Here is a 27133-nt window from a genome sequence, read left to right on the forward strand (position 1 = left end):
TTGTGCTATTTTCTTGCTTCTTGTGGAGAGGCCTTCTTTAGTTTATTTAATTTCTTAGTGGCAGTTAATGACTGACTAAACATGGGAAAACATAAATAGGTGATGCAGTTTAGGCCTTCATTCAATAAATAATCTTTAACAAGCTATAAGGTACAGATAGTCTTTGAAAATAGGAATACGTATGTGATCACTGAAAATAATATTAATTAATATTTGGAAATGGGAATAAATAAGCAATCAGAAAATGAAATTGAAAAATAATTTATAATGGAAATAAATATGCAATCATTAAAAACAGACTTATTGAGGGATGATTATGACTGGCTAATGACGTCACTCATCTAAAATTAGGCATGATTGGAGCTGCACATTACCGAAGTAACTAAAACCGATCTGACTACGACCGTGCACCAAGTAGGTAACTACTTGGTGCACGGTGATGCCTTGTACTACAAGGCACTGTACCATCACTGTATACAGTGATGTACCGGCATCACTGTACCACGGTGATGCCTCGGTGATGCCTTGTACTACAACAATGCATCAGCGAGGTAACTAAAAATGTCCCAGACTATGACAGTGTATCACTGAGTACCTGAAAATAACCCAGACTACAACCCCCCCTGCCTTCAGAAAGCAAAAATGCACTGTTGTAGTGATGGTTTCCACTATTGTTATCTTGCATAATAAGTTATACAGTCTCACTTGGAATCATCTTACATTAAGACACTGGTAATATAGTCTCACGGTGTTATCTCACTTGATAGCACTGGTGATACAGTTTATCTTGTCTTACTTGATGACACTGGGGATACAGTCTCTCACGGAAGTAAAACCGTGGTGCTGACAGTGTGTAGATATGATGTGGATGGTTGGCAGCTTTTCACTCTCCCACTCGTGGTGGAGTGGCATGTTGAATGGTACTCTCCATGGCGCCAGCTTCAGTCTATGGTGAACTTTTCTCCACGGAATAAACTGAAATTGTTCAATAGCAAATTAAGACAAACGAATTAACAGTATGACAAACAATGTAAATTACGAAAAATTCATATTCTGCATGCTGCAGTTTTCAATAATTACACATGTTATTTCCAAATTAAATTTTTTACATAATTTGAAAACTTAAATGCACCATTTATTTAATTTTTAATTCAGTGTTATATTGCTCACTGTAGGATTATATTACTCACCATTGTTTTGTATTACTCAACGATTATATAACTCACCGCCATATTTTATTACTAACTATAGGGATGAATTACTCACTGCATGGTTGCATTACTCACCGCAGGGTTGAGGATAACTGTGTACCAGTAGCGACAGACAGTTGCATCGACCGTCAACAGATGCACTAGAGGCACGTGCGAGAAAACCATCTCCAGCACCTCCGAGGGCAGGTTGAAGTCCACTTCTGAACACATCCTGCAATAGTCGTATTTTCACTTTTTCCGAACACATCCGGCAATAGTTACAAGTTATGGGAAATTTTCCACTTAAATCATTGTGCATTAAGTTTATAATACTTTAAGGCTATGAAGATTAGTCTTCTACTAGGTAAACGTAACTTACAATTTATTACCATATAAACTAAATTACAAGGATTTCCTATTATATTATTCCGATGAAATAATTGTTGACACGTTTGTGACGTCTCTCCATTCTACGTAATCAAAGAGTTAAGAAATTAATACATTTAGCTATTTAAACTAGAAACTAGTCTGATGCTTTACACTTAATTTGAAATATAATCCAAAACGATCGTGCGCGAATTTAAATTAAATCGCCTTTCTCCCTTATAAACAAATAAATATTTACTCTCGCATGAACGCGAGGGAGGAAATGGCACCATCTTTGTTGGTGCAGGAACGCTTGCTACGAGTGTGGTGGCTGATGTGTTCGTTGCTTTGTTATCTTTGATAGTGGACAACGAAGCTTATATCAACCGCTACTATAAGTTGTCACGTCTGTTCCAGACAATACTACAGCTGTTATATCCACATACAATTTAGCCATTCTTGTTAGGTTACACGTGAAGCCTGTTATGCTGTATGTTTAATCATGAAACTAAGAAAGTATTCAGAAAAAACACCCCAAATAAGTTATTAAATGATGAAGTAATATCTGAACACCTAGATATTAATAGGTAATGGAGGTAAATACCTTCCACCACCCATCACACACTTGGTAAACACCTCCCTTACTTTCACAGGATCAGGAACCTGTGCAAGGAATCATTCGAACCTTGTATACCACATGTAAGACTAATCCTGGAGTATCCGGCCCCAGCATTGTGCCCGTACCTTGTCAAGCACAGGACTAAGCAGGAAAAAGTTCAAAGGTATGCCACTAGGCTAGTCCCAGAACTAAGAGGCATGAGGAAATTTCCTCGGAGGTTACGAGGAAAGGCTGCATGAAATGAACCTAACGTCGCTGGAAGAAAGGAGAGCTCGGGGAGACATGACCACTACCTACAAAATTCTAAGAGGAATCAACATGATAGATAAAATTTACCATGGGGGTACTCGAACAAGGGAACAGTTGGAAACCTATAACCCAAATGAGCCACATGGACGTTATAAAACGTTTTTAGTGTCAGTAGTTAACAGATGGGATGCGTTAGGCAGTGATGTGATGGAGGCTGACCTCATACACAGTTTCATATGTAGATATGAAAGAGCCCAGAAGGCTCAGGAATCTGTACTTCAGTTGATTGATGGATAAGAGGTGGGACCAAGAAGCCAGAGCTCAACCCCCACCAGCACAACTAGGAGAATACACTTAGTAAACACCTCCCAACATCCATCACACATTTGGTTCAGCTCGACCCCCGCACACGCGGTCCAACCCCTCCATTGCACACGCGGTCCAACCCCTCCATTGCACACGCGGTCCAACCCCTCCATTGCACACGCGGTCCAACCCCTCCATTGCACACGCGGTCCAACCCCTCCATTGCACACGCGGTCCAACCCCTCCATTGCACACGCGGTCCAACCCCTCCATTGCACACGCGGTCCAACCCCTCCATTGCACACGCGGTCCAACCCCTCCATTGCACACGCGGTCCAACCCCTCCATTGCACACGCGGTCCAACCCCTCCATTGCACACGCGGTCCAACCCCTCCATTGCACACGCGGTCCAACCCCTCCATTGCACACGCGGTCCAACCCCTCCATTGCACACGCGGTCCAACCCCTCCATTGCACACGCGGTCCAACCCCTCCATTGCACACGCGGTCCAACCCCTCCATTGCACACGCGGTCCAACCCCTCCATTGCACACGCGGTCCAACCCCTCCATTGCACACGCGGTCCAACCCCTCCATTGCACACGCGGTCCAACCCCTCCATTGCACACGCGGTCCAACCCCTCCATTGCACACGCGGTCCAACCCCTCCATTGCACACGCGGTCCAACCCCTCCATTGCACACGCGGTCCAACCCCTCCATTGCACACGCGGTCCAACCCCTCCATTGCACACGCGGTCCAACCCCTCCATTGCACACGCGGTCCAACCCCTCCATTGCACACGCGGTCCAACCCCTCCATTGCACACGCGGTCCAACCCCTCCATTGCACACGCGGTCCAACCCCTCCATTGCACACGCGGTCCAACCCCTCCATTGCACACGCGGTCCAACCCCTCCATTGCACACGCGGTCCAACCCCTCCATTGCACACGCGGTCCAACCCCTCCATTGCACACGCGGTCCAACCCCTCCATTGCACACGCGGTCCAACCCCTCCATTGCACACGCGGTCCAACCCCTCCATTGCACACGCGGTCCAACCCCTCCATTGCACACGCGGTCCAACCCCTCCATTGCACACGCGGTCCAACCCCTCCATTGCACACGCGGTCCAACCCCTCCATTGCACACGCGGTCCAACCCCTCCATTGCACACGCGGTCCAACCCCTCCATTGCACACGCGGTCCAACCCCTCCATTGCACACGCGGTCCAACCCCTCCATTGCACACGCGGTCCAACCCCTCCATTGCACACGCGGTCCAACCCCTCCATTACACACGCGGTCCAACCCCTCCATTACACACGCGGTCCAACCCCTCCATTACACACGCGGTCCAACCCCTCCATTACACACGCGGTCCAACCCCTCCATTACACACGCGGTCCAACCCCTCCATTACACACGCGGTCCAACCCCTCCATTACACACGCGGTCCAACCCCTCCATTACACACGCGGTCCAACCCCTCCATTACACACGCGGTCCAACCCCTCCATTACACACGCGGTCCAACTCCTCCATTACACACTTGGTCTAAGTAATTATCAAAAGAAGGCACCAAACCAGTTAGGTTATGAAGCACCATCAAATGTGCGGAATAATCAGAGGGCGCTTAATATCACTAAGGATGCCAATACGAGAACATAATTTCATAAAGCAAACGATATCAAAAGTATCTGATTCACCAAAAATTCTATCGAGGGGACAAGCGACCAAGAAGGACGGTCGGAAAGCATGACACACGCTCGTCCTGGAAGTCAGGACATTCAACAAAGATATGCACGACCGTAAGAGGGACAATGCAATTTGGACACTAAGGAGCTGGGCAGCGCTCCATTAAGTGACCATGAGCTAAGCGCGTATGGCCAATACGCAACCTCGCCAGAGCGGTTTTCCACCGCCGGTTACAGTGGTTGGAGGAAGGCCATGAGGACACACTGCTCTTAAGAGAACGCTGTTTGGTACCAATAACAGACGACCAACAAACCTGCCAAAAGGTAAGGATGGCGGAATGAATAACTGGGTAAACGTCGGAATAAGGAATACGTTTACGGGAGATGGGACAAGAGTGGACAGCTTCCCGAGCGGCAGCGTCCGTACGCTCATTTAAATCGACACCCAATATGGCTGGGAACCCAGCAAAACTCAACCGACTTAAATTTACTGGAAATAAGAAACAAACAATGCTGAATCTCGACGACCACTGGATGGACTGGAATAAAGGATCCAAGAGCCATTAGTGCAGTACGAGAGTATACGACAACCACAAAGGAAGAATGACAACGAGAAAGCAGGAGACGAAGGGCAGAGAGAACAGCATAAAGTTCCACCATTGCTACCAGGTGGAAGAGCTGCTCATTCGGTTTGAAATTGCCAATGAACATGCAATTCACTGAAACCCCACGTTCAACATTTCCAAAGCATCCAGCTTGGGAAACGTATTGCAGAAATGCAAACGTATTTTTTGGGAGGAATGCACAATGGCTCTCAAAAAATCTCTCGAGGCTCTTGATCGATCATTGCAAGATTTGTGTGGAAACATCAGACCATTTAGAAACGCATTAATATTGCTTGCAGGAGATTTCAGGCAAATATTATCTGTAATTCCTCGATCAACACCAGCGGAAGAAATAAATGCTTTCCTGAAATACTCTTCTTTGTGGCGTCACAAAGACGTTAAAATTAACTACACATATACGTGTTGAGCTGCAAAACGATCCATCAGCTGAGACAGTCTCACATCAATTGCTGGAAATTGGGAACGGAAACGTGCCAGTTGGTCTGACCTCAGAACGAATTTCATTGCCTCACAACTTACGCAATTCCGTGAAATCAAAAGAAAAATTGGTTGAAAAGTATTTCCCAATATTCAACCCAATTATAAGAATCACGATTGACTGAGTGAACGAGCTGTTATCGCGGCCAAGAACAAAGACGTCTTGGACCTTAACAATATTATTTAGTCTAACATCCATAGCGAGGTAGTCACATGCAAGTCCGTCGACACTGTTGTGGAAGCAGATGAAGCGGTTAATTATTCAGCAGAATTTTGTAATTTACTTAATCTGCCAGGGATACCATCACACGTACGGCAATAGAAAATCGACGTGCCAATTATCATGTTGCGAAATATCAACCAGCCAAAACTTTGCAACGCCACGCGCCTTACAGTAAAAAAATTAATCAGCGACGTCGTAGAAGCAACAATCTTGACAAGACCTTTCAAAGGCTTGTGAATGGTCCAGGACTGACCGAAATGTCGTCGTCCCTTCACCTTCTTGTGTGTGGTCTGGTCAGCAAACTTTTCAAAGATGAAGATGTCCTCATTCCTCGCATTCCTTTAATTCCAACAGATATGCCATTTCATTTTAAGAGATTGTAATTTCCGATTCGATTGGCATTTGCAATCACCATCAACAAAGCTCAGGGTCGATCTTTAGAATTGTGCAGTTTATAACTAAAAACGGTTTACTTATCACATGGACAATTATATGTTGCGTGTTCTAGAGTCGGAAAACCAGACAATTTCTATATCTCCACAGAGTGGAACAACAACAAAATATTGTATACCCAGAAGCATTGTGAAATTAAACATATTAGTAACGTATGCTTTCTCTTTTCTTTCTTTCCCATTTAACCAGAGTGAGCCATAGCCACGCATGGCGGGTACAGCTAGTAATTAAATAAAAATGAAAATAAATCAATATGAAAATTCAATTTATCAATGCAATCAGAAACATTGAAATAGAATTTGTAACATATTTTGTATAGCATGTCTGTTGCTCTTACATGCAACAGATGGTACTGTTTTATTTTTTAAACGCATGGTTTTACCTGTCACGGGTGGCATCTATATAGTAGGTATATAAAAAGATTCCCCTATTCGAATGCAACGTTGGCAAAATTTCAAAGCAAACGGTAAAGAGGTTTCGAAGATTTCCTTACATGAAAAACACATGAAAAGCAGTTTTCAGAGAAAGCATGTTTTTTAACGTCACAAACGTGACATCTATATAGTATGAATATAAAAACCTTCTCGGATGCGACTGAAACATTGTGTGAAAATTTCAAAGCAATCGGTGAGGAACTTTAGGAGATTAGCGGTTATGCACAAATGAACATTTCCATTTTTATTTATATAGACTAGCTGTACCCGGCCATGCGTTGCTGTGGTTCAGCAACGCATGTGCGTTGCTGAGCCACAGCAACCTTTCCCCTGTCTCCCAGTCCTCACCACCATCCCCCCCCCCTCCCCTGTCACCTTGTCATTCCCCAAATTCTCCATTTCCCCGTCCCCTCGTTCCCACCATCCCAACTTCCCGGCCCCCCCCCCCTTCCCCTCGTCCTCGACACCATTACCCCCTTCCCTGTCCCCGTGTCTTTCCCACCACCTGTCTGTCTGGGTCTTTGTCTGTCTGTCTGGGTCTTTGTCTGTCTGTCTGGGTCTTTGTCGGTCTGTCTGTCTGGGTCTTTGTCGGTCTGTCTGGGTCTTTGTCTGTCTGTCTGTCTGTCTGGGTCTTTGTCTGTCTGTCTGTCTGTCTGGGTCTTTGTCTGTCTGTCTGTCTGTCTGGGTCTTTGTCTGTCTGTCTGTCTGTCTGGGTCTTTGTCTGTCTGTCTGTCTGTCTGGGTCTTTGTCTGTCTGTCTGTCTGTCTGGGTCTTTGTCTGTCTGTCTGTCTGTCTGGGTCTTTGTCTGTCTGTCTGTCTGTCTGGGTCTTTGTCTGTCTGTCTGTCTGTCTGGGTCTTTGTCTGTCTGTCTGTCTGTCTGGGTCTTTGTCTGTCTGTCTGTCTGTCTGGGTCTTTGTCTGTCTGTCTGTCTGTCTGGGTCTTTGTCTGTGTCTGTCTGTCTGGGTCTTTGTCTGTCTGTCTGTCTGTCTGGGTCTTTGTCTGTCTGTCTGTCTGTCTGGGTCTTTGTCTGTCTGTCTGTCTGTCTGGGTCTTTGTCTGTCTGTCTGTCTGTCTGGGTCTTTGTCTGTCTGTCTGTCTGTCTGGGTCTTTGTCTGTCTGTCTGTCTGGGTCTTTGTCTGTCTGTCTGTCTGTCTGGGTCTTTGTCTGTCTGTCTGTCTGTCTGGGTCTTTGTCTGTCTGTCTGTCTGTCTGGGTCTTTGTCTGTGTCTGTCTGTCTGGGTCTTTGTCTGTCTGTCTGTCTGTCTGGGTCTTTGTCTGTCTGTCTGTCTGTCTGGGTCTTTGTCTGTCTGTCTGTCTGTCTGGGTCTTTGTCTGTCTGTCTGTCTGTCTGGGTCTTTGTCTGTCTGTCTGTCTGTCTGGGTCTTTGTCTGTCTGTCTGTCTGTCTGGGTCTTTGTCTGTGTCTGTCTGTCTGGGTCTGCCTGTCTGTCTGTCTGTCTGGGTCTGCCTGTCTGTCTGTCTGTCTGGGTCTGCCTGTCTGTCTGTCTGGGTCTGCCTGTCTGTCTGCCTGGGTCTGCCTGTCTGTCTGTCTGTCTGTCTGGGTCTGCCTGTCTGTCTGTCTGTCTGGGTCTGCCTGTCTGTCTGTCTGTCTGGGTCTGCCTGTCTGTCTGTCTGGGTCTGCCTGTCTGTCTGTCTGGGTCTGCCTGTCTGTCTGTCTGGGTCTGCCTGTCTGTCTGTCTGGGTCTGCCTGTCTGTCTGTCTGGGTCTGCCTGTCTGTCTGTCTGGGTCTGCCTGTCTGTCTGTCTGGGTCTGTCTGGGTCTGTCTGGGTCTGTCTGTCTCTGTCTGTCTCTGTCTGTCTCTGTCTGGGTCTGTCTGGGTCTGTCTGGGTCTGTCTGTCTCTGTCTGTCTCTGTCTGTCTCTGTCTGTCTCTGTCTGTCTCTGTCTGGGTCTGTCTGTCTCTGTCTGTCTCTGTCTGGGTCTGTCTGGGTCTGTCTGTCTGTCTCTGTCTGGGTCTGTCTCTCTCTGTCTGGGTCTGTCTCTCTCTGTCTGGGTCTGTCTGTCTGTCTGTCTGGGTCTGTCTGTCTCTGTCTGGGTCTGTCTGTCTGTCTGTCTGTCTGGGTCTCTGTCTGTGTCTCTGTCTGGGTCTGTCTGTCGGTCTGTCTGTGTGTGTCTGTCGGTCTGTCTGTCTGTGTGTGTGTCTGTCGGTCTGTGTCTGTGTGTGTCTGTCGGTCTGTCTGTCTGGGTCTGTCGGTCTGTCTGTCTGGGTCTGTCGGTCTGTCTGTCTGGGTCTGTCGGTCTGTGTCCGGGTCTGTCGGTCTGTCTGTCTGTCTGTCTGTCCGGGTCTGTCCGGGTCTGTCCGGGTCTGTCTGTCCGGGTCTGTCCGGGTCTGTCTGTCCGGGTCTGTCTGTCTGTCTGTCTGTCCGGGTCTGTCTGTCTGTCTGTCTGTCCGGGTCTGTCCGGGTCTGTCTGTCCGGGCCTGTCCGGGTTTGTCTGTCCGGGTCTGTCCGGGTCTGTCTGTCCGGGTCTGTCCGGGTCTGTCTGTCCGGGTCTGTCCGGGTCTGTCTGTCCGGGTCTGTCTGTCGGTCTGTCTGTCTGTGTGTGTCGGTCTGTCTGTCTGGGTCTGTCGGTCTGTCTGTCTGGGTCTGTCGGTCTGTGTCCGGGTCTGTCGGTCTGTCGGTCTGTCTGTCTGTCTGTCCGGGTCTGTCCGGGTCTGTCTGTCCGGGTCTGTCCGGGTCTGTCTGTCCGGGTCTGTCTGTCTGTCTGTCCGGGTCTGTCTGTCTGTCTGTCTGTCCGGGTCTGTCTGTCTGTCTGTCTGTCCGGGTCTGTCTGTCTGTCTGTCTGTCCGGGTCTGTCTGTCTGTCTGTCTGTCCGGGTCTGTCTGTCTGTCTGTCTGTCCGGGTCTGTCTGTCTGTCTGTCTGTCTGTCCGGGTCTGTCTGTCTGTGTCTCTGTCTGGGTCTCTGTCTGTGTCTCTGTCTGGGTCTGTCTGTCGGTCTGTCTGTGTGTGTCTGTCGGTCTGTCTGTCTGTGTGTGTGTCTGTCGGTCTGTGTCTGTGTGTGTCTGTCGGTCTGTCTGTCTGGGTCTGTCGGTCTGTCTGTCTGGGTCTGTCGGTCTGTCTGTCTGGGTCTGTCGGTCTGTGTCCGGGTCTGTCGGTCTGTCTGTCTGTCTGTCTGTCCGGGTCTGTCCGGGTCTGTCCGGGTCTGTCTGTCCGGGTCTGTCCGGGTCTGTCTGTCCGGGTCTGTCTGTCTGTCTGTCCGGGTCTGTCTGTCTGTCTGTCTGTCCGGGTCTGTCCGGGTCTGTCTGTCCGGGTCTGTCCGGGTTTGTCTGTCCGGGTCTGTCCGGGTCTGTCTGTCCGGGTCTGTCTGTCCGGGTCTGTCTGTCGGTCTGTCTGTCTGTGTGTGTCGGTCTGTCTGTCTGGGTCTGTCGGTCTGTCTGTCTGGGTCTGTCGGTCTGTCTGTCTGGGTCTGTCGGTCTGTCTGTCTGTCTGTCCGGGTCTGTCCGGGTCTGTCTGTCCGGGTCTGTCCGGGTCTGTCTGTCCGGGTCTGTCTGTCTGTCTGTCCGGGTCTGTCTGTCTGTCTGTCCGGGTCTGTCTGTCTGTCTGTCCGGGTCTGTCTGTCTGTCTGTCTGTCCGGGTCTGTCTGTCTGTCTGTCTGTCCGGGTCTGTCTGTCTGTCTGTCTGTCCGGGTCTGTCTGTCTGTCTGTCTGTCCGGGTCTGTCTGTCTGTCTGTCCGGGTCTGTCTGTCTGGGTCTGCCTGCCTGTCTGTCTGTGTCTGGGTCTGCCTGTCTGTCTGTGTCTGGGTCTGCCTGTCTGTCTGTGTCTGCCTGTCTGTCTGTGTCTGGGTCTGCCTGTCTGTCTGTGTCTGGGTCTGCCTGTCTGTCTGTCTGTCTGGGTCTGCCTGTCTGCCTGTCTGGGTCTGCCTGTCTGGGTCTGCCGGGTCTGCCTGTCTGGGTCTGCCGGGTCTGCCTGTCTGGGTCTGTATGGGTCTGTGTCTGTCTGTCTGTCTGGGTCTGTGTCTGTCTGTCTGTCTGGGTCTGTGTCTGTCTGTCTGTGTCTCTGTCTGTCTGTCTGGGTCTGCCTGTCTGGGTCTGCCTGTCTGGGTCTGCCTGTCTGTCTGTGTTTGGGTCTGTCTGTCTGGGTCTGTCTGTCTGTCTGTCTGGGTCTGTCTGTCTGGGTCTGCCTGCCTGCCTGTCTGTGTCTGGGTCTGCCTGCCTGTCTGTCTGTCTGGGTCTGTCTGGGTCTGTCTGTCTGTATGGGTCTGTCTGTCTGGGTCTCTGTCTGTCTGTCTGGGTCTGTCTGTCTGGGTCTCTGTCTGTCTGTCTGGGTCTCTGTCTGTCTGTCTGGGTCTCTGTCTGTCTGTCTGGGTCTCTGTCTGTCTGTCTGGGTCTCTGTCTGTCTGTCTGGGTCTCTGTCTGTCTGTCTGGGTCTCTGTCTGTCTGTCTGGGTCTCTGTCTGTCTGTCTGGGTCTCTGTCTGTCTGTCTGGGTCTCTGTCTGTCTGTCTGGGTCTCTGTCTGTCTGTCTGGGTCTCTGTCTGTCTGTCTGGGTCTCTGTCTGTCTGTCTGGGTCTCTGTCTGTCTGTCTGGGTCTCTGTCTGTCTGTCTGGGTCTCTGTCTGTCTGTCTGGGTCTCTGTCTGTCTGTCTGGGTCTCTGTCTGTCTGTCTGGGTCTCTGTCTGTCTGTCTGGGTCTCTCTGTGTCTGTGTCTGTGTCTGTCTGTGTCTGTGTCTGTCTGTCTGTGTCTGTCTGTCTGTGTCTGTCTGTCTGTCTGTGTCTGTCTGTCTGTCTGTGTCTGTCTGTCTGTCTGTGTCTGTCTGTCTGTCTGTGTCTGTCTGTCTGTCTGTCTGTCTGTCTGGGTCATATTCGATATCATATTCCGTTCCATCTTCATTCTTTTGGCCTTCGTCGTAATCTCCCTCTCTTCTTCAAAACCTTCCCCTCTCGTCGCTTCTTTCGAGTGAGACTTGGTACCACTCTCTCTCTCTCTCTGCCCCTTTTAGGCAATATGAGGGTGTACCCAAAGGTAGAGTTTTGAGCACTACTCAGAACTCCCTCAATGGTCTTCTTTCCTCCCTTCCTTCTAGCGTTTTCTCCGCTCTCTATGTCGACGATCTTACCCTTTACTGTCGGGATGGTGATTCGCCTCCCCTTCAACGGCGGCTTTAATGTGCGATGGATGCCATATCGTCTTGGGCCACCGATCATGGCTTCAAGTTCTCTTCGTCTGACTTGTGCTATAACATTTACTTGGATGAATGTCGTTCTTCGTCCCTTTTTGTGGCTTTATAGTCATCCCCTTCTGTACCGTACCGTACAGAAGGGATTATCAAGAAACTAACAACATTATATGGAGGACCTATGGCAATTCTACGACCAAGAGATGGCTTCCTGAACCTTGCAGGAATTAACCTCACTGAGGACCAAGTCACTCTCCTAAATCTGGACATAAACTGTCATGTTATGTCCAGACCGAGTGAGATGGCCCGGAAAGTAGAGTTGGAAATTCTGTTGGACGACATATTCAACCTCGAGACACAAAAGAAGGTCACTACCAAAGATACCTTACAAGCAGAACTTATTGCAGGAGGAGGAAAGAATCGAGGCAACTACAGAAGCACCATACTGTCCCCCGAGCTTAAAGCGGCAGCTAAAAGCCTTCGTGAGAACAAGGAGATAGTTGTCAGGAGAGGTGACAAGTCGCCAATATATGTCATTCTTAAAAAAGACGAATATCTGGCGAAAATGAACATCATACTCTCTGACCAAACTAAGTTCCAAAAGGTAACGAAGGACACTACAGCCGAATTAAAAGCAAAGGTCAACAAACTGATCGAAACTGTGAACGCCAAGAAATCCGGACTCCACCTGCCAAAGATCATTGGGGAATATAAACCTGGATATGCGTATGGAAATCTCAAGACGCACAAGCCTGGAAACCCACTTCGGCCAATCATTAGCCAGATACCCACACCCACGTACAGACTGGCGAAGCGACTCAACGGCCTGCTGACTCCTTATGTTCCTTGCGCCTTCAGCCTGAAGTCTCCAAAGGAATTTGTTGACTTACTGCGGGGCACACGGGCCACAGGGATAAGAGCCTCGTTGGACGTAGAATCGCTGTTTACCAACGTACCTGTGGACGAGACAATCGGAATGATAGCCGACAGAGTGTATCGTGATCCAGCCTGTACTCCTCTTGACATACCAGAAAATATTCTGAGGAAACTACTCCAAGCTTGTACTAAAGAGGCACCCTTCTTGAGCCCGGATGGGCACATGTATAAGCAAGTAGATGGGGTCGCCATGGGTTCTCCCCTAGGTGTCCTGTTTGCAAACTTCTACATGGGTACCATCGAGCAAAAAGTCTTAGTCGACATGAACTTGAAACCGGCCATATACTGCAGGTATGTTGACATTTTTACACAGGTACCTGATGTCAGACATCTGCAGGAGCTGAAGGAGGCATTTGAGCAGAGTTCCGTGCTGCGTTTCACTTACGAGATGGAAAAGGATGGGAAGCTGCCCTTTCTAGATGTAACAGTCATGGAAAAGGGCGGAGGTTTCCACACTGCAGTCTACACTAAGGAAACAAACATAGGAATGTGCCTAAATGCCAACAGCGACTGCCCAGACAGGTACAAGAGGAGTGTTGTTAACGCATATGTCGACCGTGCTCTCAGCCACAGCTCAGAATGGAAGCAAGTCGACGAAGAACTCTGTAGGGTAAGGCAGGTCCTAGTCAATAACGGCTTCTCCAATGGTTTCGTCGAAGACATCATAAGAAGGAAAGTGAAAAGCCATGCAACCTCTGAAGAGACCACTAACACAACACCTATACCCCCTATTAGACTATTTTACAGGAACTTCTTTTCAACAGTTCATAAAACGGAGGAAAGGGTCCTGAAAGATATTGTTAATAGAAACGTTATCCCTACAGACAAAAATCAGAGGATACAACTGACGATTTACTATAAAACCAGAAAAACGGCCAGCCTACTCATGAGAAACTCTCCAGACACAAAACAGAACGCTTTAAAAGAGACTAACGTCGTCTATGCCTTCAAATGTCCTCTTGGGGACTGTAAGCTCCAAAAAACCCAGTATATAGGCAAGATAACAACATCTCTTTCTAGGCGTTTAACGATGCATAAGCAACAGGGCTCCATTAAGGAACATATAATCTCTTCCCACAACCAAACCATCACCAGAGAAATCCTAGTAAACAACACAGAAATCATCGATAGATACAGCGATAGCAGGTGGCTTGACGTTTGCGAGGCACTACACATCAAGAAGTCAACACCAGCAATCAACAGCCAATTATTGCACAACTATATTCTACCCACCTCAAGACTCCGCTCCAATATAGAAGCATCAAGAAATATGGACCAATAGGCTTTCGACAAACACTTCTATTCAATATCCATTGTTTCGTGTTCTGTCTTGTGTTGATGAAATTAATACCCTATTAATACCACATCTTGTTCTGTCTTGTGTTAATGCCACATCACCCCTTCCACCTCACTCAAATGTAGATATAAAATCGGAGATGCGTAAGTTCTATTCAGTTGTGTATTTGTGAACTAAAGTCTTTGAAAATGTAATAAGTTTTACGAAACGCGCTCGTGTCGCGTCAGACTAGAAATAAAAATGAATTTTGGAGAATTGATTTTTGATTTACCTCCAACAGTGAAGCGAAATGTACGAAAGATTGAGAAAATTCGTGTTTGAATTATTAATCTTACTTTTTCGGTCATATTTAATAATTATATATATATATATATATATATATATATATATATATATATATATATATATATATATATATATATATATATATATATATATATATATATATATATATATATATATATATATGTCGTACCTAATAGCCAGAACGCACTTCTCAGCCTACTATTCAAGGCCTGATTTGCCTAATAAGCCAAGTTTTCATGAATTAATGTTTTTTCGTCTACCTTACCTACCTAACCTAACCTAACCTAGCTTTTTTTGGCTACCTAACCTAACCTAACCTATAAAGATAGGTTAGGTTAGGTTAGGTAGGGTTGGTTAGGTTCGGTCAGATATCTACGTTAATTTTAACTCCAATAAAAAAAATTGACCTCATACATAGAGAAAAGGGTTGCTTTATCATTTCATAAGAAAAAAATTATAGTAAATATATTAATTCAGGAAAACTTGGCTTATTAGGCAAATCGGGCCTTGAATAGTAGGCTGATAAGTGAGTTCTGGCTACTAGGTACGACATATATATATATATATATATATATATATATATATATATATATATATATATATATATATATATATATATATATTTCCCCTGAGGGCTCCACAGGGAACGGACGCTGGGAGGAGGCTCTGCCGGCCATGTGCCATTATCTTGCGACATCCTGATCCTACCGGGCCCAGACTCAACAGTGTGCAGTGTGAACGTCCTGGGAAGATGTGAGGGTGACGGGAAGTGTCCAGGGTTAACTATCGCCACCAAAAACAATAAAAAAAGTAGATTGACAGTGTGGAATCGTTTGAACTACGGTGAGGGCCAACAAGGGGGCCCTGAGGGGCTCCCTCGGTTATGATGGTGGTGGTGGGGGGAAGGGGTGTTGTTGTGCGATCAGTCGAGGGGGGTGACCCGTGTGTAAGTGTTAATGAAAATATCCCTGAAAAATAGATACCTCGGCTCTCGGGAAACAGGTATCGTGTTTTAAGTGCATCGAGCTCACAGTGAACCAGATTATATTGTGCAGTGATATATGACGAAATTATACAAACGTGTTAGTGTCACCCCTCTGTCCCCCCCCTCTCCATACCCGCTAGTGTGTACCGTCACCCAACCCAAGAGCAACCCCCTCCCCCCCCTGCCACCACCCCAACCGCTACCTCCCTGTTTCTACCCCCTCACGTTACGTCCGCCCTGCGTCCGCCCAGCGCCCACCGATGTCACAGGTCACGACTGACAGCCAGGCTTCTCTCAGCCAAGAGGAGCCATCAATCGACGACAGGTATGGCACATGCCAAGTGTGTGACAAGGTGTGGAGACTCAACCGTAACGGAGATGTGCGCAAGCATGCTCACAACGGACCCGATTGTACGGGCATGTGGTGCCCTCCCAAAGAGGGGTATCAATCAAGGCCCCACTCCAGCAATCAGGGAAAACACCTCCAACAGCCACATTTCGACTGAGAATCTACTAGAAGCCATCAAAGCAATATCGGTTGGAACCTTGCAGCACATCCCCAAAGCTGCCTGGCCCCAGGCAGCAGCCAAACTATCCAGCCTCTCGAAAAAGGTCAATGACTCCCCCGGAACCCTCCAAGCATGGCGCAACCTTCTCCTGTTTGAAAACATATGCCTAGCTGTCCCTGCAAGGAGAGACAAATCACTAGCTTCGTCGGTCATTATGGCTATAAATAGTTTTCCTAGAGAGGACAACCAGGCACCCCTCGCCACCCGTGCCAAAAACACCCACCGCAGGAAAGGTATCAACAGCAGAACCAAGGCATCCAAAATCAAAGCAACAGTCAGCAAGAAAATAGAAGAAGGCAACACAATAGGGGCGATCAGAGTCATCACCAGTGAAGACACAGTTGCAACCAGGGATGCCGATACAGCACAAGCCCTGAGGGAAAAACACCCACCCAGAGCTCCTCGTGACGACAGTGTTCCCCTAGTCGGTGTCACCAGAGCAGAACCCCTGTGTGTGCTCGAATCCATGGTGCATAAAGCAGCTTTATCCTTCCCACCAGGATCAGCAGGTGGGTTCACAGGACTAAGACCCAACCAAATCAAACAAATGCTCAACCCTGCACTGGGAGACATTTCACAGGGCCTCCTGGTGGAACTAACTAGATTCGCCAACACATGTCTAGCTGGCAACATACCAGAGACCATACGGCCTCTCTTTTTTGGCGCTACCCTCTGTGCCCTGAGGAAAAAAGATGGAGGAATCAGACCAGTAGCTGTGGGCAATTCACTCCGGCGTCTAGTCGCTAAGGCTGCTGCTAGAGCAGTTAGTCAGGCAGCAGCCGACATACTGAAGCCAAAACAGCTTGGGTTTGGCATTCCCCAAGGGTGTGAGGCAGCGGCTCATGCAGCTAGAGCCTACATTGCCAACATTACGGATGAAAAAGCCCTGATAAAGCGGACTTCAAAAATGCTTTCAATCTGGTAAGGAGGGATGCAGTACTCAGTGCAGTTCATCGCCTTTTTCCTTTCCTCTACCCGTTTGTAAACTCATGCTACAGCAAGAATCTAACTCTGCTTTTTGGGGAACATGAAATTGAATCACAAAAAGGTGTCCAACAGGGTGACCCCCTTGCTCTTTTTCTTTTCTGCCTAGTTATCAAGGAAGTCACCGATAACCTGTCCAGTGAGCTCAACATTTGGTTTTTGGACGATGGTACTCTAGCTGGCTCCCCAACCTCACTCTTGGACGACATAAGAATAATTCAGGAGCAAGGAGCAAGCCTAGGCCTCACCCTGAACCCTTCCAAGTGCGACATAACCTACACCAACCAGCACATAATAGAGCAAATAAAGGTTGTTTTGCCTGACATTCATACAACCAACCCTGAGGATAGCACACTCCTAGGTGCTCCTCTTGGAAGGAATGCCATCGATGGGGTCCTTGGTAAGAAGATCACTGACCTGAAGAGGATGAACGAGAGGATTGAAGACATCGATGCTCATGATGCACTTTACCTCATCACCAGATGCTTGTCCCTCCCCAGGCTTACCTACTTTCTAAGATGTTCGCCATCTTTCAACAATATTAAATTAGAGGAGTACGACAGCTTGCTGAAATCAACACTAGAAAAAGCCCTCAACCTTTCCCTCAGCGACTCACAGTGGAAACAGGCCTCCCTTCCTGTCAGACTCGGGGCCTTTACGTGCGCACACCAACACAAATTGCTGTACCAGCGTTCCTGTCCTCTTCAGTGGGGTCTGACAACTTGGTGAAGGAAATCCTACCTGAGCACGTAGTTCAACAAGCAGGGGTACATGATCCCAGCTTCACAGACTGCACAACCATATGGGTCTCTCACAGGACCAGCACCCCAACCACCGCCTTCTGAAGCCCTTAAGCAATCCAGCTGGGATCGCCCCATTGCCGACCAAGAAGCTGCGACAACACCACATGACACTGCCCGACTTAGAGCTGTAGCCGCTCCCCATGCAGGTGATTTCCAATTAGCAACCCCAATGTCAGCAACCGGCACCCGTCTCACACCGCAGGCCCTCCAAATTGCCGTGGCTTTCTGCCTCGCAGCCCCAATCCACACCGAATACAGGTGTATTTGCGGCGAGGCAGAGGCCGACAGATACAGACGGCATGGCCTTCTCTGCCAAAGAACAGGAGAATGGCAGGCAAACCACGGCGAGGTCAATGACATTATTAAGAGAAGCCTTACCACAGCCAGTTGTCCAGCAGAGAGAGAGCCCTGTTACCTAATGTCCCGCAACTGTGATGAGCCTGTTGGTCGCCCAGACGGAATCACGGTGAACCCCTGGAAGAATGGTAGACAGTTGGTGTGGGACTACACTTGCGTTTCAACTTTAGCCAATACCTCTGTTGACTTCAGTGCTACACAAGCAGGAGGAGCTGCCAATCACCGGGAAGCGACCAAGTCACGTAAATACAGAGACCTTGAGCACCACTACAATTTTGTCCCCATTGCCTCAGACACACTTGGTGCCTGGGGTAAAAGTGCTGCTAGCTTTTTGAAGGAGTTGGGGTCTAAGCTAATCGAAACAACTAGAGACCCTAGAGCTGCCAGTTTTCTTTTTCAGCGCCTTAGTGTGGCAATCCAGAGAGGAAATGCTCACTGCATCCATGGTTCCTGCCCGCCATCTGAGGAGCTGGAGGAGCTGTTCAACTTGTGACAAGCAGCCTTGTACCCTGCATGTAATCAATACTGTAACTTTTTTTGTGTAATGACATTTTCAAATAAAGTTAGATAAATATACACTCATACCAAAGGAATAGAGGTGGTAGGAGAAGAAAATATCAAAGTTCAGTGAGGATCCACAAGGTCTTCTCTGAGAACTCTATTTTCTTCTCCGAGGCTATGGGTCCCTACACTTGCACCAGAGGTGGTACCCCTCCTAAAAAAATTTAATATATATATATATATATATATATATATATATATATATATATATATATATATATATATATATATATTATATAATTGATTGGATTGGTAGGATAGAAGACAGACTAATAGAAGGGCGGAGGGGAAAGAAGATTGAAATGTTACCGAAAATGCTAGTTTAACATTAACCATATCACCACCATCACTAAATGTTCCAATTACGTGCAAGAAGAATGATTTACTTATCATAAAATGGTTTATCAACTAGTAGATAACCGCTTCAAGTTTTAGTGTTAAACATTTAACATTAATAAACGTTTTCCCTAAACCTGTTGTACTTATGTGGGAATAAATATATATAATACATAATGATCAACTGCGATTCGTACACGCTTTTCAAAGTAATTTTAATCCCTCGATTCCTACTGGTACTGGTATACCAGTACTGATGTACTTGTGCACACGTAAATGAAATTACACATTATAATAAATACCTCAAAAAGACTGATTCAACCAGTCTTGTATAGGGAGAAATATCCCGCTAGATAATAAGCAAGTAATTATCAGTAGAAGGCACCAAACCGGGAAGGCTATGTAGCACCATCAAATGTGCGGGATAATCAGAGGGCGCTAAATATCACCAAGGATGCCAATACGAGAACAAAAACGCATAAGGCGAACGATATCAAAAGTATCCGAGTCGCCAAGAATTCTATCGAGGGACAAGCGACCGCAGGGGACAGTCGGAAAACCAGGACGAGCGTGTGTCTTGAAGTCAGGACATTCAACAAGGATATGTACGACCGTAAGAGGGACAATGCAATTCGGACAATAAGGAGCAGGGCGGCGCTCCATTAAGTGATCGTGAGTTAAACGGATATAGCCAATACGTAATCCTAGCCAGAGCCGTTTCCCACCGCCGGTTACGGTGGCAGAAGGAAGGCCTCGGACACAACTCTTAAGAGTACGCAGTTTGTTACCAAGAACAGAAGACCAACAACTCTGCCATCGAGCAAGGATGGAGGCATTAATAACTGGGTAAGTCAGAATAAGGAACACCTTTATGGAAAATGGGACAAGTGCGGATAGCGTCCTTAGCCGCAGCATCTGCATGCTCATTTAAAGAGACACCAACATGGCTGGGAACCCAGCAAAATGCAACCGACTTAAATTTACTGGAGATAAGAAACAGCCAATGTTGAATCTCGATGACCACAGGGTGGACTGGATTAAAGGACCCTAAAGCCATGAGGGCACTACGAGAGTCAACTACTACCACGAAGGAGGATTGCCCCCAGGAAACCAGGAGACGAAGAGCATAGATAATAGCATAGAGTTCTGCTGTGAAGATGCTAGCCTCCGGAGGAAGGTGATACATAAGTGTGGTCAGGAAAAACAGTAGCTCATACCGTCAGCAGACTTTGACCCGTCGGTGAAGATAGGAACGGAGTGGGAGTGAGAAGAAAAGTGCTCAGGGAAGAGGCGTTTCAGAACTGTAGGAGGGGTAAAAGCTTTAGTGATGCGAGTCAGAGAAATACAAAATTTGGGAAGGGGGATGCTCCACGGGGGAAAGGAGGGAACAATACGAGGAGAAACATTATTAAGACGAACCGAAAGAGAATCTTGTAAGCGAGACAAACGGAGAGAAAGAGGAAGGTGGTGAAGAGGAACAGGAACTACAGGAAGGGTAAAAGTCAAAGCACGATAGAGGCGAGTGAGAGGATGCTGTAAGGATCGCGCAAGATATCGAAGACTGTAGCGATCACGGCGATCCTGGAGAGACAGAAAGCCCATGTCAGCATACAAGCTGAGGGTAGGAGTTGAACGAAAAGCACCAGAGCCGAGGCGCAACCCCGTATGGTGCAAAGGATCAAGACGGCGAAGAGTAGAAGGAGAAGCAGAAGAGTATGCAGGGCAATCATAATCGAGCTTAGACAGGACGAGAGAGGAATGCAAATAGAGGAGCGTGCACTTATACGCTCCCCAAGAAGTATGGGACAAAACCTTAAGTAGGTTAAGGGCCTTAGAGCATTCAACACGGAGGTAAGAGACATGGGGCGACCAAGACAAACGAGTGTCAAAGAATAACCCCAAAAGCTTCGTGGAATTTTTGTACTCAAGGGGATGACCATAAAGTGACAGAGGGACGAAGAACGACCCGCTTCCAAGTAAGTCGTGGCACAAGTCTTAGTAGTAGACAACTTGACGTCATGATTGGTGGCCCAAGATGACACGGCATCAGTCGCAAGTTGAAGCCGCTGTTGAAGGAGAGGCGAATCATCACCTCGACAGCAAAGAGCAAGATCATCAACATAAAGAGCGGAAAAGATGCCAGAAGGAAGGGAGGAAAGGAGACCATTGAGGGTAACCAGAAAAATAGTAGTACTCAGGACACTACCTTGGGGCACACCTTCATACTGTCGAAAAGAGGCAGAGAGAGTGGCACCAAGCCTGACTCTAAAGGTACAACGAGAGAGAAAGCTTTGAAGGAAGAGAGGGAGATTACCACGAAGGCCAAAAGAATGAAGTTGGGACAGAATATGGTATCTCCAAGTCGTGTCATAAGCCTTTTCCAGGTCAAAAAGGACAGCAACAACGGAGGTCTTCGTAGCAAAACCAATAAGCAGAATCAGTGAAGAGCGGAGGTGCCATAGGCACAATCAGAGAACACTGTATAAACATCAGAGCTCCGCGGTTGTTCAACGTCCTCCCAGCAAGCATAAGAAATATTACCGGAACAACCGTGGACATTTTCAAGAGGAAACTAGATTTATTCCTCCAAGGAGTGCAGGACCAACCGGGCTGTGGTGGGTATGTGGGCCTGCGGGCCGCTCCAAGCAACAGCCTGGTGGACCAAACTCTCACAAGTCAAGCCTGGCCTCGGGCCGGGCTTGGGGAGTAGAAGAACTCCCAGAACCCCATCAACCAGGTATCAACCAGGTACGAATATAGACCTCCAAGTTCACCAGGACATAAGTCGTTCTGCGGCACTTGCGAAAACCAAATTGAGAAGGAGAGAGGTGGTGGTGGTGTTCCAAGAACCACATCAGACGGACATTTACCATACGCTCAAACAGCTTGCAAACAACTCATGAGAGCAATAGGGTAGAAATCCTTAGGGGACGTACCGAGAGACCCTGGTTTCCGAATAGGGAGTACAACGGCATCGAGCCAGTCCTCAGGGACGGACGACGACGACTCAGACCTGATTATACAGATTCAGTAAACACTGAAACGTGCACGGAGGGAGATGGCGAAGCATCTCATAATGAACGTCATCCGAGCACGCTGCCGTAGATCCGCAGAGGGCCAGGGTAGACTGAAGTTCATAAAGAGAAAAGATCGTTATAGGGAAGGCGGAGAAGAGTGTGGAAATTTAAAGGTTGAGATTCAAGAACAGGCTTACGAAAAAGGAAGGATTGAGGAAGATGAGAACCAGAGCTAACAGAAGAAAAGTGGGAACCCAGTTCGGCCGCGACCTTCACTGGATCCGCCACAAGAGTCCCACGGAGGCGGAGAACCGGCGAGACATCTGGAACAAACTTGCCCGCAATCTTGCGGATCTTCTTCCAGATCTGCGGTAGAGGAGTATCGGACGTAATGGTGGAAACATAATATTTCCAACTCTCACGTTAAGCAGTACGGATGGTCCTACGGGCCACCGCACTTGCCTTCCGAAACAGAATAAAAGAATCAGCTGTCTGCCGGTGGCGGTGTTTTTTCCAGGCTGCACGCTTACAGCGGACAGCCTGAGCACAGTCCGCATTCCACCAGGGAACACACTTCCGTATGCCCCAGGAGGAAGAGTGAGGGATAGAGCTGAAGGCAGCGTTGAAGACTGTCATAAAAAAGGAGGAGGGCGCGAGGAAGAGGCAGAGAGGAGAGGTCAGAGAGTCGCGCGGAGGGTGAATAGGCACAAGTCAGCCTTGGCAAACTGCCACCTAGGGAAGGAAAGGGGAGGGTGGAAAGAAAAAAGAAACGAGGATGGGGAAATTATCACTTATGGAGGTCATCAAGAACCTGCCACGTGAAATCTAAGTAGAGGGACGACGAGCAGAGAGAAAGATCAAGACAGGAAAGGGTGCGAGTTCGAGAGTCCACATGAGTGGGCTCACCAGAATTCAGAAGAGATAGAGAGGAAGCGAGGACGAACGTTTCGAGAAGACGGCCTCGGGTGTTTGTCAGAACATCACCCCAGAGGGAATGTCGACAGTTTAAATTACCCGAAAGGAGCACCGGCTCTGGTAAGGAGTCCAGGAGGTGCTTAAGATCGGGGAGGGAAAGAGGGACATTTGGAGGGAGATAAATGGAACAGACTGTATACCATTTACCCACAAAACCACGGGCAGCAGAACAATGGATAGGGGACGGAAGAAGTAGGGGGACGAAGGGAATATCAGAACGAATTAAGAGAGCAGTAGAGTTATGGGCCCCAGCAAGAGCTGGGGGGGGGAGAAAGAAAGGAATAACCACGAAAGTGACCAAGACGAGCACCAAGCATTGGTTCCTGGAGACAAACACAAAGTGGTGTAAACTGTGTAATTAGAAGTTGGAGTTCATGGAAGTTGGCATAAAATCCACGAATATTCCACTGAATAGACATTATCAAAGAGAAAGGACAGTAACAGAGAACAAGAAAAATTATGGGAAAGAGGAACACAGTTTATTAAAGGATCTCAGGATCAGGGTCAGGAGCAGGGTCGGCAAAATCAGGGTTAGGGGGCCTGGGTAAACTTAGTAAGGAGAGAGGGAAGGGAGCGAGAGAACAGACCAGACGTGGACTGATGGGGTTCGGAGGAGTAGGAGACAACTGACAGGGGCAGGCAAGGACAGTTGGAGGAGGGGGGGGGGCAGAAATCAGGGAGTGCACCTCAGGAAGGGCAGCAACAGAGAGGGAATCGGGGGTGGAAGAAACCTCCATATCAGAGACGGGGGTTCGACTACTGAAATGGGAGGGGATAGAGTGACAGTCAGAGGGAGGGGGCGAGGAAGAAAGTGAAACCTTCTTACCCGCCAGAGAGGAAGAAGGAGAGGAGCCAGGCTTACGTTTATGGCTCAAAGAGACAGGCGTTCCAGTAACAACGTACCGGGCCACAGACTCAATGGTTTCAGCAGGAGAAGAAGAACGAGAGCGAACACGAAGATTGCTGGGAGGATGATGGATATCAGCCTGGACAGACAGGTGGCGTGGAGAGTCAAGTGACTGGGGGGAGGGTCGGGAAGAAAGTGGGGGGAGATGGAGAAGACAAAGGAGATATGGCGGACTGGGTAGGAAGGGGGGGGGAATCCCAGATGGAGAAGCGGGAGGGAGACCATCTGGGACCGGAGGCAAAGGAATAGGGGAGGTAGTGGTGGGTGGGGTCGGGTTTAAGGCCTGGAAACGGTTGTGAGACCGAGGAAGACGGGAAGGACGAGGAGAGGTAGAACACAACACGCGAGCGTAGGAGACGCCCGCAAAAGGGGTTAAACGACGAACTTGGCGTCTCGCTTCAGGAAAAGACAGACAATCACGGTGCTTCAAGTTGAGGACGGCTTCCTCGAGTTTGTAGTGCATACACGAGCGTGAGAAGGTAGGGTGGGCTTAACCGCAATTGAGGCAGCGAGCCTGGGGAGAAGTGCACTCGAACTTAGAATGACTATCTTCCCCACACACGGGGCACAGATACACAGTACTGGTGCATTTGAGGACACCGTGCCCGAACTTCCAACACTTATTGCATAGTCTAGGAGAGGGAATATACTCCTGAACGGAGCATCTGGCACCAGCAAGAATAATAGAGGGCGGAATGGTCCTACTATCAAAGGTGACTTTTACAACTCGAAGGGGCTGACGGCGAGGACCACGAAGGGGTCGAGTAAACGTGTCCACCTGGAGGACAAAACGGCCTTGGGCTTCGAGGATATGTTTAATATCCTCATGGCAATCGTTGAGGTCCCGAAGACCAGTTGCAACATGGTGCGGGAGAAGAACAGTGCCTACACTGGCATTTAACCGAGCGTTCTTCGAGACCCGAGCAGGGGTCTCTCCAATGTAGGACAAAGCGGCTAAGCGAGTAGCTGCATCCTGAGAAGGAGCAGCGACGACACGCATACTGTAACTGGTGGAGTTAAAAGTAACAGAGGCATCTACTGAATCAACAAGGTGTTTATGGAGGGAGAAATCGTCAGGAGGAGTAGAATCCAGATGGTGGTGATAAAAGTATTTTAGTCCATGTAGCGGGACCAAACAAGGCGTTGTAAGTAGTATTACGGGAAGAGATCGTGCGAGTGCGGCCGTGGCGGGAACAGCGTTGAGAACTCCCGGAGTTCATGGGGGTAAAGGGCGCAGTAGTCACAATGAGAGACGGAGCCGTGCCAGGGGACGAGGTGGTCACCACTGGGGGGTGGGGACTCGACCCTACCGCAGAGGAGGGAGGGGAGCTGAGGGGAGTAGTCAGGTCGTCGGGGCCCAATGCAGCAGGGGCTACAGGGCCTGGTCTTCCAACACAGTCCGACTCGGGGGCTTGGTCGCCCACTGTACGAGCCTGAGAAAATACAAGGGAAACATTATCAGCCATGAAAACGAGGAAAACTTTCATTCACGAATGTGCGCCCACACCCACCATGGAGCCACAATTAGAGGCAGGACACCCAACAAGAAGCTATCGCCGATCTTGCCGGGGCCCCCCAGGGGTGCGTCGTGAGTATACGCCCCACAAACGCCACCTTAAGAACCGTGAGTCCGTCGAGAGCGGGTTCACTGACGAAAGGAGGATTGACAATAAAAGGGTCCCCTCGCTCGAGACGTTGGGTACTACCGTTCTACAGGTGCAAGAGTATGCCTCCTCAAACACCCGAGTGTCAAAACAAAAGGTCGAAAGAGTAATCAAAACAGGCAAAAGGTCGGCAGGAAATGACAATTTGATAGAAGAGGGGGGAGAAAAAGGAACACGAGTAAAAGGAAAAGGGGCTTGGCAAAATTGGTAAAGGCAGCAGCAGGAGAATAAGGCTGCAAAAGGACAGAGGACTGACGCACGGAGCATCACACTCCGGCAGCCGCCCACCAAGCCCCATCACGGCGACAACGAGCGGGGCTAGATAATAAATCAGGTCACACTTTGGTTGATCTAAGGGGCCGACTTATCACATTAGGGCAAAACCCAACCTCTGACTAGACATCCACAGCCCGTTCTCAACACAACGGCCAAGTGGTCGGTAACCTGGGCAGCCAAACGTGAACGTGAAGAAGGCTTCATATGTAACGTGTCCTCCGTCTATGCTCGTCTGCCGGAACAACTGTGGACATCTTCAAGAGAAAACTGGACTGTTTTCTAAGAGAAGTTCCGGATCAGCCGGGCTGTGGTATGTGGCCCTGCGGGCCGCTCCAAGCAACAGCCTGGTGGACCAAACTCTCAAGTCGAGCCTGGCCTCGGGCCGGGCTTGGGGAGTAGAACAACTCCCAGAACACCATCAAGCAGGTATCAAGCAGGTGTGCTCTGGCCCACAGCAATTAACACATTTTAACAAGACATTAAAAATATTTGATCATAAGTAAACTATTATTAAACATGAGATCTTAGTGTATAGTTAGGTTGATCTTACTCATTTGACAATTTGTATTTTCGGTACGTGGGTGAAGTTAGTTTCGGTTTGAACAAAGTCATCAAACTACAGTTTAGGAATTGGTCTGAACGTCACCAGTTAAATCGTGCGAAAAGTGCTTATTATTCACGAGCAGCTGTTTGGTGGTTGTAACATTGGACATTTGGCCGTAGTTTGAGGACGGGCTTGTACACCTGACTCAACAACGCTCGTATTCCTCTCTAGCACAGCTCTCAGGGTGTTCGTATTAAACCTGAACCACCTATTTAGGCCGTCGGTGAGAAAACGTCAATACAAGTTCTTTAATTTCTACTTTCTACTTCTTTCTGGCTTTTGGTTGAACGTTCAGTAAAGTTATTAGTTGTATACGTTTGTACAGTTCATGTCTCAATAAAGTTGACACCCGAGCCGCTGTTGTGGAACAGTCAATGACGGTCGTTTTAGCATGTAATTTTGTTTTAATAAACAAAAGTTTTCAGCTGGGTCAAAGTCTCGACTAATAGACAAAGATTTATTACTCAATGCCATTATATTTACAAATGACTAAGCCAGAGGTATTTGAATTATTTAAAATAAAGCTTTAACATCTTGTAACCCATTCTTAATTAGGCAATCAGCAAATATAGACTAGTTTACCAACAGAATACATTGTGATAAAATAACTTATCATCTAGTGTAACTTGCCTGTAAGCCTGGCGCAGGTAACCTCTTCCACAGGACTGTAAAGTGTAACTAATTAATAGCACCAATGTGGCGGACGGCAAGCAGCACCTCTCCCTACGCCGGCCAGCACCACACTGCCCGCCGCGCCTTTTGACTACCTTGCCCTGATGGATCAACT

At 48.2% G+C, this 27133-nt stretch overlaps 1 long non-coding RNA gene across 1 annotated transcript in view; it reads right to left on the minus strand.

Moving 5' to 3' along the window:
• The window catches only part of LOC138355102 (uncharacterized), a 27193-nt gene extending 60 nt beyond the window's left edge, over positions 1 to 27133 (minus strand). The window contains exons 1-3 of the long non-coding RNA XR_011223824.1: positions 26977 to 27133; positions 1287 to 1422; positions 1 to 975 (exon numbers count right to left, since the gene is read on the minus strand). The exon at positions 1 to 975 is cut by the window's left edge and continues 60 nt beyond it. This is a non-coding gene — a long non-coding RNA (uncharacterized lncRNA). The remainder of the gene's footprint in view (positions 976 to 1286; positions 1423 to 26976) is intronic.

Source organism: Procambarus clarkii, chromosome 66, assembly GCF_040958095.1.
Source record: "Procambarus clarkii isolate CNS0578487 chromosome 66, FALCON_Pclarkii_2.0, whole genome shotgun sequence".
NCBI classification, from domain to species: Eukaryota; Metazoa; Arthropoda; class Malacostraca; order Decapoda; family Cambaridae; genus Procambarus; species Procambarus clarkii.